This window comes from Anabrus simplex, chromosome 1 (genome assembly GCF_040414725.1).
Source record: "Anabrus simplex isolate iqAnaSimp1 chromosome 1, ASM4041472v1, whole genome shotgun sequence".
NCBI classification, from domain to species: domain Eukaryota; kingdom Metazoa; phylum Arthropoda; class Insecta; order Orthoptera; family Tettigoniidae; genus Anabrus; species Anabrus simplex.
The window spans coordinates 104,477,196-104,491,649 of NC_090265.1; positions in this window are offsets into that span (position 1 = coordinate 104,477,196).

The window sequence follows — 14,454 nt, forward strand, 5'->3', positions numbered from 1 at the left end:
TCATCCCGGTACTTATTTTGGGGACTACTCAGTGGAACATTCAACCGACCGATGCACTGTAGAAAACGAGCTAGCCGAAGGAGACACCACTGATGTCGACGAAGACTCTAACGTTGATCAAATCTTTACCACAGTTATGCAGGCTGGTGTTAACGAAGACGACATGGACGATGGAGATAAAGATAAAACGAAAAGATCAGACCCTATACGTCCAACGAAACGTTTGAGGTTACCCTGAAACATCAAACAGCAAACAGCATCCAGCGGTAATACGTGTGGACGTACTGGGGTACAAGAATGGAGGGAAGCATCCGCAAAATCAAGAGTGTCTCATTTGAAACAGAAGAACATTACAGATTTCAAGTAATTTATTTCTATAAGGTAATGTTTAGACAGTACAGTACATTTTAATATCAAATGTAGTGTAATAACCAGTTGGCCAACACAACTGCACTCTTTTTGTCGTAGAATACATCTTTCGTTTCGGAACCACAGTCGGGCTGATAAGCGTAAAAGAAACATAAAAGTTTTAAAATCAATATCATTTCTAGACAGAACCTGCAACGACAGTATTCAACATCTCGCTGTAAAGAGAAAGAACCGAGGTACCCAAAAACAAGAGTCTAACCTCCGTATAACGTCATCAAGTGATGAGGTTGGTTCTAAAGTCACCGTGCCGAGCAGCCATTAATTAGTATAACTCAGGACTCCGACGTTATATAACGTCATGTGAGGTGTTGTTTGGTTCGTAATAGTGAGGTTTACAATAGGAGACGAAATCAAAAAGAAAACATTTGAGAAAATTTTGGTTCGAAGAAGAGCGAAAAATGTCTTTCTTTCGCAAAATATTTAAAGAAATGGGCAATAAATTGCTTCAAAATGAGAAAACTCGCGTTCACGTTGATAGAAAGGAATGTCATAATTTCAAAAAGTCCAAAATAATCGATACTGAACATGAAAGGTCTTATCTGTTAGCGCCGTGAGACGAGCTCCATGCTATTAGAGATCCAGCCGAGCACATTTACAAGTTCAAGAGGTCGAAAATGATTTAGAACTCATTCATTCATTCATTCATTCATATCCTAAAGGCAAGGCCTTGTCGCTGGAACTACATTTGTCTCTCCGCTGCTGAGCGTTTCAGGTCAACATATTTTTCAAATTCAGCCTGTCCATGACGGAATCCAGATACTTCTTCCTCGGTCTTCCTCTTCATTTATTACCCAGAACTTTTCCTTCCAGCAGAGTCGTGAGCAATGTGTTATGTCGAGGTGTGTGGGCAAGGAATTTGGTTTTCCTCTTTTCTATAGTGTTGATCAATTCCCTTGTTTCGTCTATTTCCTGAAGGGGTCCTATTGTTTGACTTTTTCTCGATCCAACTAATTTTCAACATCCTCCTCCACATCCACATTTCCATTGCTTCCAGGCGTTTTATATCCTGTTTTGCTAAGACCCATGTTTCGCAACTCATAGGTGAGATATTTATCACCGTGGAAATGATGAAGCTTCGGTGTTCCCATCAACGTTTCGACGACTCTGTGTGTTACATATATACGTTCACTACTTTGCGAGTCACATGTGACTAAAATGTGGTGCAGGACATAAAATACATACAGAGCCTCTGGTCGAATAACACTGCAGTAATGTCTAATTTTGGCGTTTAAAGATATAGATCTCTTATTGTAGATGTCTTTAGTTAGTTGGTAGGCTATTTTCATTTTGTTAATGCGTGACACGAAGGCTTCTTTCTCTGATAGGTTAGGTTCTATCCATTCACCGAGGTATTTAAACTTTTCTGCCTGCTTAATTTTTCCTAGTCCGACCTTCAGTTCCCTTGGCGCTGATTTTATGTTTGTCATGAAGTGCGTCTTCTCAAAGGAGATTTGAAGCCCAGCCTTCAATGCTTGAGTCTTCAGTTGGTTAAGCTGTTCTTCTGTCGTATCAATGGAGTCTGAAAAGATCACTAGATCATCTGCAAAGGCTAGACAGTCGATTGTAAGATTCATATACTTGTAGCCTACGCTTACCCCATTTTCTACCCCTGAACTTTTAATTTCTTTCCGCCATTCTCGGATGACCTTTTCCAAAACACAATTGAAGAGAAAAGGTGATAGCCCGTCTCCTTGTCTCACTCCTGTCCTGATTTCAAAGGCATCAGACATCTCTCCTATGAACTTCACTTTGGAGGTAGTGTTAGTCAGGGTTTGCTGGATAATTGCTTTTGTCATTTTATCTAAGCCAAACTTTTCAAGGATTTGAAATAGGGTGGTTCGATCGACTGAGTCATACGCTTTCCTAAAATCAACAAAGGTCACTACGAATTCTCTGTTCCTGAGCTTCAGATATGAAAGGATGGACTTCAGATTCATAATCTCCTCAGCGCATGATCGTCCCTTTCTGAAACCACCTTGGTATTCCCGCAGTTGTGGATCGATTTATTGCTCCGCCCTATTCTGTAGAGCTTTCGAGATGATTTTGTAAATTATTATTATTATTATTATTATTATTATTATTATTATTATTATTATTATTATTATTATTATTATTATTATTATTATTATTATTTGGTACATAAATGCTTTGTATTGTCGATATAATAGATCAACTTTTACAGACAATTCTTGAGTGTACTTTTCTAAATAGGACAAGCATCTTCGTAATGATCCCAGCACACTTAGTATTCCGGCTTACTGCCCGAATGAAAAAGGGTTTAATATGCTCTAATCAAATAAACTTCACATATTGAGGTTGTATATTGGCACTTTGTTATTTAATGCAAATAGAGGGTTCTGTCACGAAGATAGGGACTATTTCAAAGGTTTTCCCCGTTTTTCAGTACTGGTGGATTTGATTTTATCACGAAGTTCATAAGCCATGCAGCGTACGAAATTGCGTTATAACAAAGACAACAAAGGGAAAGAAGCACAACTCTGTGTTCATTGAATTACAGAACACACATTCCCCGCAATGTTGTGAATGAAAATATAGCAGCTGCTTGTCGGTAATTGCCACAGACTGTCCGTATGAATGGTAATGACATGAAATATAAACATGAAAACCCACGATACCTAATCAGCGAATAGAATGCGGTGAAGGTGTTCACATATTCACTTTATCCTCTGTTTCAGCATGTAATATACCTAAATTTATCAAACGACCCGGTGGAGGATCCACGATGTTACTACTAGGAATAATATTTTATACAAAGCATCTGTTAAATATTCGTAATATAGTCCATCGTTCACTGACGTCTATAGTTAATTTGTTGTTGTTACTAATCTGGCTGTTGTTGTTAATAATACTATTATTATTCTCCTATTAATATTTCTTCTTGTTGCTTCATGCTACTTTCCGTATGTCAGTATGAATCCTTTTATTTATTGTATACGTATTTTTCGAATTGAATTCAAGTGAGTTTATAGGTTCCAATGAATTTACCATTGATGCTAACGAGCCCCTTTATGTAGCGGCTACATTGAATACAATGTGCAGTTATTTGAGAAATAAGTGAAAAATTAAATATTAAATATGTACTAACTTAGTAAAAGAAACATGTAGGCTATTTAATTAAATTGATTCTTTTTTCTAGTGGTTTAATTTTGCATGTTGAAGGTTCGTACCTGGTTCTGGCCGGTTGTATTTGAAGGTGCTTAAATACGTCAACCTCGCGTCGGTAGATTTACTGGCACGTAAAATAACTTACATGGGACAAACTTTCGGCACCTCGGCGTCTCCGAAAACAGAAAAGTCCTTATTTTTTAGAATTTGCTTTACGTTGAACCGACACAGATAGGTCTTACGGCGACAATGGGATAGGAAAAGCCTAGGAGTAGGAAGGAATCGGCCATGGCCTTAATTAAGGTACAGCCCCAGCATTTGCCTCGTGTGAAAATGGGAAACCACGGAAAACCATCTTCAGGGTTGTCTACAGTGGGGCTCGAACCCACTATCTTCCGATGCAAGCTCACAGCTGCGCTCCCCTAACCGCACGGCCATCTTGCCCGGTAAAGTAATTATTGGGACGTAAAACCAATAATATTAATATAATCATCTTAACAAAGCCAAGAACAGTTTTGAGATTAAAGAGAATATGGCAATATCAAATCAAGGTCTATGCATATTTTGTCTTTCTAAGTCGTATTCATGTGTTGGGTGGATAGGTCAGAGACAGAAGGAGAGAAAGAAAGAGATGACTACGAAGTGAATGAAAATTTGGGAACTAACAGTAGAATGTCACAGAATGTAAGGGAGTGCAGCCATTTTATGAATCTATACGCTTGAGAGTAACTATTTCCGACAAAAGACCTGAAAGCCATGAAGGAGAAATAGTGCGATTCTCCTGTAGCAGGTGCTCCGATTTCTCGTAAGAATCTCCATTGTAGTCGAGTGCAGCCATAACTCACAGTTCACATAATAGATGAGAGAAGCTGCTCGTGTTCGTGTGGGCCATGCCGCTATATTGGTAATGTAAATCCACGGCCGGGTTGAGGATTGCTCCTAGGTTCAGCCTCACATATCATCAAGTAATCTGCACCACCTCATCAATTACTAAGCAGGGATTGAGGGAAGCTCATTGCCATTATAGGAATCAAGTAAGCCACAAGTGAACTGACTGAAGACATTCTCATAAAACACAGGAATTAGTTACGAAAATAATTGCTGTTCATCTAGTATATTTTCTGGAAGTATTAGCGCACGATAAATGGTGATAAAGTTTTAACATTCACTTGAATGTTTTAATGGTGAAATCATTTCTTATCAGACAAAATAGGGATCCAAATACTATGAAAAACGTAAAATTAATCATTTTTCTCAATATTACCGAACGTTGAAGGGCTAAAGGGTCAAGAAATGTTTAAAATTGTGAATATTGGATAGCTCTATCAAACTTTAAAAAAAATTGGAAAATCGATTCTGGCCTAAATTCAGTTCCAGAAAAACAGCCTGAAATCGCTTCTTTACTAGTTTATTTTTGACTCAAATTCTAGCCAAATTAACTTATTTACATAATTATTTCAGTAATGTGTTCCTTGGTTCAGTACCTTCAGGCGTTTCTTGATTTTTGAGAAATGTCCACACCGAGTGTAGTTAGAAGGGTTTAAGTGAAACTCTGCCTTGACTCACATCAGTGCTCGTAGTGGTAGAAACAGGCAAACTGCTAATATAATCGGCCGGATAACGGTGACTAAGAAAAGGATTGTAATTTTTAGGAATAAATAAAGAATATATTCTCATACTTTATTATATTTTATTTACCTAAAATTCGTAGCTCATATCCCTAGGATGTTTTCAACATTGAGTTGCTTGCCTCAAGGGCGAGAACTGTAGTTTTGTGAATACTCTGGGATACTTAACCAATTGAGGAAATTGCACCTATCTAAAACCAAAACTTAACATTCAATAAAACTTGCATCCGGGAGATAGTAGGTTCGAATCCCACTATCGGCAGCCCTGAAGATGGTTTTCCGTGGTTTCCCATTTTCACAGCAGGCAAATGCTGGGGCTGTACCTTCATTAAGGCCACGGCCGCTTCCTTCCAACTCCTAGGCCTTTCCTATCCCATCGTCGCCATAAGACCTACCTGTGTCGGTGCGACGTAAAGCCCCTAGCAAAAAAAACATTCAATAAAACTAACATTCTTCAGGGCTGTGGACAGTGGAGTTCGAACCCACTACCTCCCGGATCAAAGCTCACAGCTATGCGCCCCTAACCGCACAGCCAACTCACCCGGTCGTACCGAGTATAACAGCCTGCCTGAAAATTGGCGGGAAGTAGCTGGGGAGTTAGATACATTTCTGATACTACTGATACGTAACAAACTGGTTCATCATAGCATTCGAGCTATTCATTTCCTACTCTGAGGCACTGATTGGAATGAGCAGTGTGCATATTTAACGGAATAATGGCAGAGAAGTGTTCACGGCTGTCTGCGGTCTGGTCATTGCAGCACTGGAACTTTGGACTGTTAGATCGGCACCGTAGTACTGTTCGTTAAAAGTGAGAATAATTGCGGTTTATTAATTTAATCGAGTATTTTATATAACATTGCTTTTAATCACTACATTCCTTCTGACGACTTCAGGTCGGAAAACCACAAAGACAGTCTTTCTGAGAATCCCGTAGCGAAGCACGGGTACATCAGCTAGTAAATAAATAAGGCAGATTTCTTCAGACCTTACCTTTTACTTTGGGCCGATGACCTAGATGTTAGGCCTCTTTAAACAACAAGCATCATCATCATTAGCATCATTATCAACTTTCTACTATGGCCTTTGCCAAGAGACAGATCCAAGAATATTTCTGAGCAACAGGCGGCTCGTAGTTAACAAGCGCTAGGAATGGGAAGAAAATGTCGGTGGTGTATAAATTCAATTGAATGCAGGCAATCACCTGGAGTTGAAAAGATGAACACTGAGACACCAAACCACTTAACAGGATGAACGGACATGTGATTTCAACTAGTCGTATTCACATTTGTATTCATGAGACTGAGTGAGCCCTATTCCAGCCGTCAAACCCGTGGCTAATCGGGTGAATTGCTTGTAAGCCACCCTCTGTCCACGAGCGTTCAGAGCAATAAATAACTAAGTTCCTTCGCCGTGGATTTCTGACCTTATCTGTACGCTTTTGTGACTACAAGTAGGTACTGAAGTTAGCCTATCAGATCACTTCGCGGGTGAATTTAAATGCGCTTTGCTAGCCGGTGTTTCTAAAACTGCAGGTGGTTTAAGACCGCCTTGAGAGCACCAATGCCTGGGCGAGTTGGCCGTGCGGTTAGGGGCGCGCAGTTGTGAGCTTGCATCTGGGAGATAGTGGGTTCGAGCCCCACTGTCGGCAGCCCTCAAGATGGTTTTCCGTGGTTTTCCATTTTCAGACCAGGCTGGGGCTGTGCATTAATTAAGGCCACGGTCGATTCTTTCCCACTCCTAGGTATTTCCTATGCCATCGTCACCATAAGAACTGTCTGTGTCGGTGCGACGTAAAGCAAGTTGTAAAAAAAGAGAGCGCCAATGGAAGAAAGAAAATTCCCAGAGGAGGAATTTGAACACGGACCTCCGAGCTGACAAGATCACGCCATAGCAAGAACGCTTTGATGACTCCGGCTAAAACGCAAGGTGTGTTCTTGTTTGAAGCTGATTTCTCAGCATGCCTCTCAAGCCGGTGCAGATTTAGCAGGCTTAAGTGCGGCCAGTATCCAGTATTCCGGAGATAGTAGGTTCGAACCCCACTGTCGGCAACCATGAAAATGGTTTTCCGTGGTTTCCCATTTTCACACCAGGCAAATGCTGGGGCTGTACCTTAATTGCCACGGGCGCTTCCTTCCCACTCCCAGCCCTTCCCTGTCCCATCGTCGCCATAAGACCTATCTGTGTCGGCGCGACGTAAAGCAACTAGCAGTAGCAGATTTAGCAGCACCGCCTCGTAAAGCCCATTTGAATTCGCCCGCGAAGCCATCTTATTGGGCAACTTCTGGAGCTGATAAAATGACATGGCGCGAGTTAGAGAATTATTTTGTCAAATTATTTTCAATATGACCTAACCTCTGACGCTCATATACTCGGTTCACCATTGTTTCCTACCCTATATAAAAGCAAGCAAGCAAGTACGTACGTGTAATTGTTGTTATTGTGATCATAGCCACAGGGCCTACAGTTTCACGAAGAATCCGATCCACAGAAATGTGTTAATTCCCTTCCAAACATCTGACAAATCCAAATGCTCGTTTACTCCATAAGTAGTTAGATTTTCCGAAGTTTATCAATTCAGCTTCAGGTCAATGCCCGTATTCTCTAAAATACACACTATGGACACTATTTTCCCATTACTAGCGCCCATTAGCTAACACACACACACACACACACACACACACACACGCGCGCGCGCGCGCGCGGGTTATTACGAATATTTTACACGCGCAGCGAACACGAGACTGTTGATTGTGGAATCCCAAGCACTTCAAGTATTTTTTTTTTGCTATTTGCTTTACGTCGCACCGACACAGATATGTCTTATGGCGACGATGGGATAGGAAAGGCCTAGGAATAGGGAACATGCATGATCCGGGGTTTTAATTAAAAATATGCTAATCTGGTTCAAAATTGCATGCAGAATTCAAAAATGTGATCAGAATGTACAAATAATAACTCCAAACATGATAAAAATCTACGAAAATGTCACGTCACGTAAGTACGCGATCTCATTGGCCTGACGTCATCGTACAGGTTGACTGAATTAGCAGACGAAATAAGACGTAGTGTGCTGCGAGAAGCAGGATACACTTCGCGTATTTCTACTTTACGTTAGTGTCTAGTATCGTTAAATTCGAGGTCTATACATTGGATAATAATCTGAGTAGTATATTTTAGACTTAAAATGAATCCTGCGCAGACAGTGAGGCAGAAAACTTATAAATGGTGTAGAGTTCCGATGTGCAATAGCACATCGCATACCATCCCAAACAAATTGTTTATAAACGTTCCAAAGACGCTAAAACTAGGGAGAAATGGATTTTGGCGAGCTGGAGAAATGCTGGTGATATATCGGAAAAGTCTACAGTTTATTTTTTTGAAGATTTTAACGTAAGATGAATTTGTTTGAATTTTCAAATCACTTTTCCATGTCAGCTGTTCTAGTGGTAAAACATTAAATTTTAATGTATGATGCTTTATTTAAATGCTTCAATTACATCTTGGAATATGAAAGTAATAAACAGTGCATTAAATAATGCTGATTATTAAAGTATTCTTCAAACCTCACCTATGTTTTGGATGATCCATGTCAAGATAATAAATCAAAGGGGTTATGAACCATTTTGACAGCTCTATTTCTACCAATATATCTTGGCATGGGACAGTTATGTATGTCTTTATTGAAGAGCTTAATTGGTAAAGAAATTTAGGCTATATCTAAATACCCTATAATGTAACAAAGAATAGGCGTGTACATCATGAAAGGAAACGACGTGAATTTAACAAATGTATAACTCTACACAAAACCAATGCTTGTCTGTTGGAGTCTTATAAGTTAACAATGCTCAATTATAATAATTATCATAATATTAATGAAATAAATAGCATAATTGCACACAGGTGAAAATAGTGATGTAGGTGTTTAAAATATAATCCAACTTAGCCTAAGTTTTAGGTTATACAAGCCAAGTCAATAAACCGAAGGGTAAAAATACCGCGCGAGTTGGCCGTGCGGTTAGGAGCGCGCAGCTGTGAGCTCGCATCTGGGAGATAGTGGGTTTTGAACCCCACTGCCGGCAGCCCTGAAGATGGTTTTCCGTGGTTTCCCATTTTCACACCAGGCAAATGCTGAGGCTGTACCTAAGGCCACGGCCGCTTTGTTCCCATTACTAGGCCTTTCCTGTCCCATCGTCGCCATAAGACCTATATGTGACGGTGTGACGTAAAGCAAACAGAAAAAAAAGATTAAAGTCACAGCACCCAAAGACATTCCAGTATTGAGCGACTAAAATGTCACCAGGACACTTTTCTTTCCTGATATGCTCAGCTTGTTAAAAGCCAAATGTAATTAATGTTATTGGCTTCACGCCCCGCTAACTACTTCTACGATTTTCGGAGACGCCGATGTGCAATAATTTAGTCCTGCAGGAGTTATTTTACGTGCCAGTAAATCTACCGACACGAGGCTGACGTATTTGAGCTCCTTCAACTACCACCGGACTGAACCAGGATCGAATCTGCCAAGTTGGGGTCAGAAGGCCAGCACCTCAACAGTCTGAACCACTCAGCCCGACTTGTGAAAACTAGATGAAGTCATATTTACCTTTATCATGTTTAACTTTTTCCCTCCACAAAGATATTTAATTCTCTTTCATGGGCCCCGGAAGTGGGTAGGCCAGTTGTCCCAACCATAAATATATATTTTTTGGGGAATGATAGATTATAGCCCTATAGTACTATGATCTTTCTTTCTTTCCTTCTTTCTTTCTTTCTTAATCAGTTTATCCTTCAGGGTTGGTTTTCTCTCGGACTCAGCGAGGGATTTCACCTCTACCACTTCAAGGGCAGTGTCCTGGAACGTGAGACTTTGAGTATGGTGATGCAACTGGTGAGGAAGGCCATTACCTCGCCCAGGCGGCCTCACCTGTTATGCTCAACAGGGGCCTTGTTGGAGGATGGGAGGATCGGAAGGGATAGACAAGGAAGAGGGAAGGAAACGGCCGTGGCCTTAGGTGCCTGGAGGAGAAGTAGGAAAATACGAAAAACCACTTCGAGGATGGCTGAGGTGGGATTCGAAACCCTTCTACTCAGTTGACCTCCCGAGGCTGAGTAGACCCCGTTCCAGCCCTCGTACTATTTGTTTTCAACTTTCATGGCAGAGCCGGGAATCGAAACCGGGCCTCCGGGAGTGGCACACATTAACCACTACACCACAGAAGCGAACTAGTACTATAATGCTACCTATATGTTTATGTTAGTGCTGAAATCCGATTTCTTACTTTACTAATGCTGAAAGCCCGAAAATGTAATGTTATTCTTTAATAGGGGAATCAGTCTAGAAGGAAATGTTGAAAGTGATGTGATATCTATCCAGGTTCGTTGTTATCCTAATACTATGGGTTACAGTACATTGCACGTATATAAAAGACGCCACTTACAAACTTGCTTGTTATCCGCGAATTTCTGCGGCCACAAAAGTCACTGACTGTGCTGTTTGGAACCTTTCTTCTGTCATTTCGAAGTTATTCGCGGTCATGAATAATAAACAATCGGCTTTTAGCAACGGCTGATGCACAACGGCTGGTAGAGCTGCATGCGGTACTGGATCGTGACGTCACAGCGCGCCGCTTACGTCAGAGGCCGTTTCACTCGCCTTGCGGAGAGGCACTATTAAATATTTTTTTAATGGTAGAAAACAAGGCAACATACCACAACGTAATACGTTTACGTACTATTTCATTGGTATACTTTTCAAAAAAAATATTTTTGAAAATGATGCATGTTCCCAATTGGAAGGAAGCGGCCGTGGCCTTAATTAAGGTACAGCCCCGACATTTGCCTGGTGTGAAAATGGGAAACCACGGAAAACCATCTTCAGGGCTGCCGACAGTGGGACTCGAACCCACTATCTCCCGATTACTGGATACTGGCCGCACTTAAGCGAATGCAGCTATCGAGCTCGGTACTTCAAGCAAAAGAAGCAATGTAAATTCGTGACCTCCCCCGAGGAAGTGCAGCTCGTTTCAAGCACAGCCCCAATGGACGTGAGATTTATGTACTTATTCAACCACATACCAGACTCCCGCCAATCTGAAATTTCTGGCAGTATAGGAAATCGAACCCCGGCCACCGAGGCCATCAGTGATTAGCATAAACCTTCACTCTGTCCGAGCTGGCTATCCTAGTACTGACTACAGGATTTCAACGCATTCTGCCGTCAAGATCAAATCGTCGGTGTAGATAAAACTGCTTACCTAACTGAACACCTCTCTGCTATTTAATTCCTTTCAGTAAATAGTCAGGGTAAACAGCAAAGATGAAGGATTACAGCTTTTTCTAGCAATCGAAGCAACAATTCATTCGACCATCAGTTTCCCATTGGCCCTATTTTTACATAAATGCCTTTGAATGTAATAAGTAATAAATAACCAAATCCTAATCCCATAATCTCTCGATATGGATAACATCTTCTTCGTTGATACTCCACCAAATGCCTTTTCTAGTTCTAAGAAAAATAAATACGCCTACATATTCCTTAATAATAATAATAATAATAATAATAATAATAATAATAATAATAATAATAATAATAATAATAATAATAATACCAGGGGTACACCTACCCAGCAATGTAAACTGCGCGCCTTCTCTAAGGCCATCAATGAAAACGGACACGAAATTTTAAAATCCCCAAAACTTTCTTCTTTGACGGTTAGAGGGCTCTCACATCGATTTATCCTACCCAGTTGCTTTAGGTCGCATCGACACAGATAGGTCTTATGGCGACGATGGGACAGGAAAGGGCTAGGAGTGGGAAGGAAGCGGCGTGGTCTTAATTGAGATACAGCCCCAGCATTTGCCTGGTGTGAAAATGGGAAACCACGGAAACCCATCTTTAGGGCTGCCGACAGTGGGGTTCGAACCCACTATCTCCCGAATACTGGATACTGACCGCACTTAAGCGACTGCAGCTATCGAGCTCGGTCATCGATTTATTAGCGCACTCTTATGACTAGACACAAACTACTTAACAGAGAAATTGTTTATTTTGGGAGAAGGTAAACTTTCTTTTTGAGGATTGTTTTTTCATGTACCGCAGTTGTCAACACTTCCGCTGGTTCCTCCTCTAGTGTAATCTACCTATAATATGCTTGTAAATATGTTCTCTAGCCAATCAAACCTGGGGGTGTGTACGGAGATTCAGCCTATCAGCATATTGTAGTTTAATTTTATCTGGAACTTTCCCCTATGGAACTTCATAATCAGGGCACTTTAGGGTCCTCTGGTCTGAATTGCTACTGTGCTTGAGAGTACGACTTGACGGAGGCCATGAAGCGCTAGGGAGGAAGGGGCGCGTCCTGCTCGAAGAAGTTCCAGCGATACAAGGTAATGACGGAATTTACCTAAACATGTCATCGTGCTCGCGGGTAGCTTGAGGGGAAGGTTCCAGCCGTTTCTTAACGTAATTTTGTATTATGGTGTTTTTAATATAGGACCTCCTGGGCAGTCTTCGGACTCTTAGTTCTATTCACTAATGGGAAACATGTAATGTAAGGGAACCCGAGTGGTGACCCTCAGTTGTCTCCCCTTCAACTTGGAATTGGGTGACTGAAGTTTTCAATCTTTATTTTTTGAAAATCTTGTCTTTGTTTTAAAATATTCCACCTTTTAGACACCGTTATAGTATGGGATTATCCTCTGCATGATAAAACCTTAAGCCCACATAGGTTCTTTTTCTAGATATTTCTACAAGACCTCTTTTCTGCAAACTTTCGTTTTTACACTTAAGGCCTTGTAGTATGGGCAATTATGCCCCTGTTTATTCGGTATTATTTTTAGGGTAACGGTGTCTTAATTTTGGTTCCTTTTTTGCACAGTAATTGAACTTCTTGTGGAGCAATGTAATTGATAAGTCCATCATAGGGCAACCGTGTATGAACATTTTGAAGTGGGGTCACCCTATGAGTTGCCTAGTGTAATCTACGTGTGTGAAAAGAAACTGATTGCCTGTTCGAAGCTAGATTTTTGTATTTTGGAACTGAGGCTCCTATGAAGTGTACCTGCTTGGAGCAAACCTTGCTCTTTTACAAAATTGTGTCTGTCAGGAGCAATGTAATTGGAAGACTGAGAGTTTATTCCAAGTTATTTTGTACCTGATTTAGGACTTCTAAGTTCAAGGCATTGTTAGAGCTCACGAGCTCGTTGAAAACTTTTTCAATTATTTTTTGTTGTTAGTGTGATTAGCTGCCACCCCCGGAGGCCCGGGTTCGATTCCCGGCTCTGTCACGAAATTTAAAAAGTGGTACGAGGTCTGCAACGGGGTCCACTCAGCCTCGGGAAGTCAAATGAGTAGAGGTGGGTTCGATTCCCACCTCAGCCATCCTGGAAGTTGTTTTTCGTGGTTTCCCACTTCTCCTCCAGGCAAATGGCGGGATGGTACCAGTACCTAGCTTAAGGCCACGGCCGCTTCCTTTCCTCTTACTTGCCTATCCCTTCCAGTCTTCCAATCTTCCCTGTTCAGCATAGAAGGAGAGGCCGCCTGCGCGAGGTACTGGTCATTTTCCCCAGTTTTATCCCCCGACCCACTGTCTCACACTCCAGGACACTGCCATTGAGGCGGTAGAGGTGGGATCCGTCGCTGAGTCTGAGTGATGAAACCAAACCCTGAGAGTAAGCAGATTAAAAGAAGAAGAAACAAAATTTCAAAATTTGTTATACTAAAAGATGCTCTAAGTAATCCGCTGTCCAGCCATTCAACCCAGGCGTTTCCTATTTCTCTATGAACCACGGAAACTCCGCAATAATAATTGAGGGATATTTTGTCTGTAAAATTGATTTTCTGAAGTCTTTAAAGGATTTTCGTGTCCTGGGCTTGTCAACACTGGTCACCAAATGGCTCACTTTTCGCTATTTTATTCCGGACAGAAATCCATGTTGCTATTTTTTTCTCCATGTCTAATATTTTATTATCCACAAGTTTTGAAAATAGATATTAACCAGACCATCAGATTAATAACCTGGAAGTGAATATGAAGTTAAGACATCATGTCCCATTATGGACCACTGACTACAATCACTGAGAAATCTGTAATTTCCCTACCTGAACCCAGGTCATTCTCTGGACGTCTTCGGTGATTTAGGTGTAGGTTTTACTTACCTAGAACAAAGAGAAAAACGACGTTAAAACAGAGTTATATTGATACACGAGCATTACAACATTTAAAGAATAGTATGTCTGTTTACAGCACAATCACTCTCTTGCTTCAAT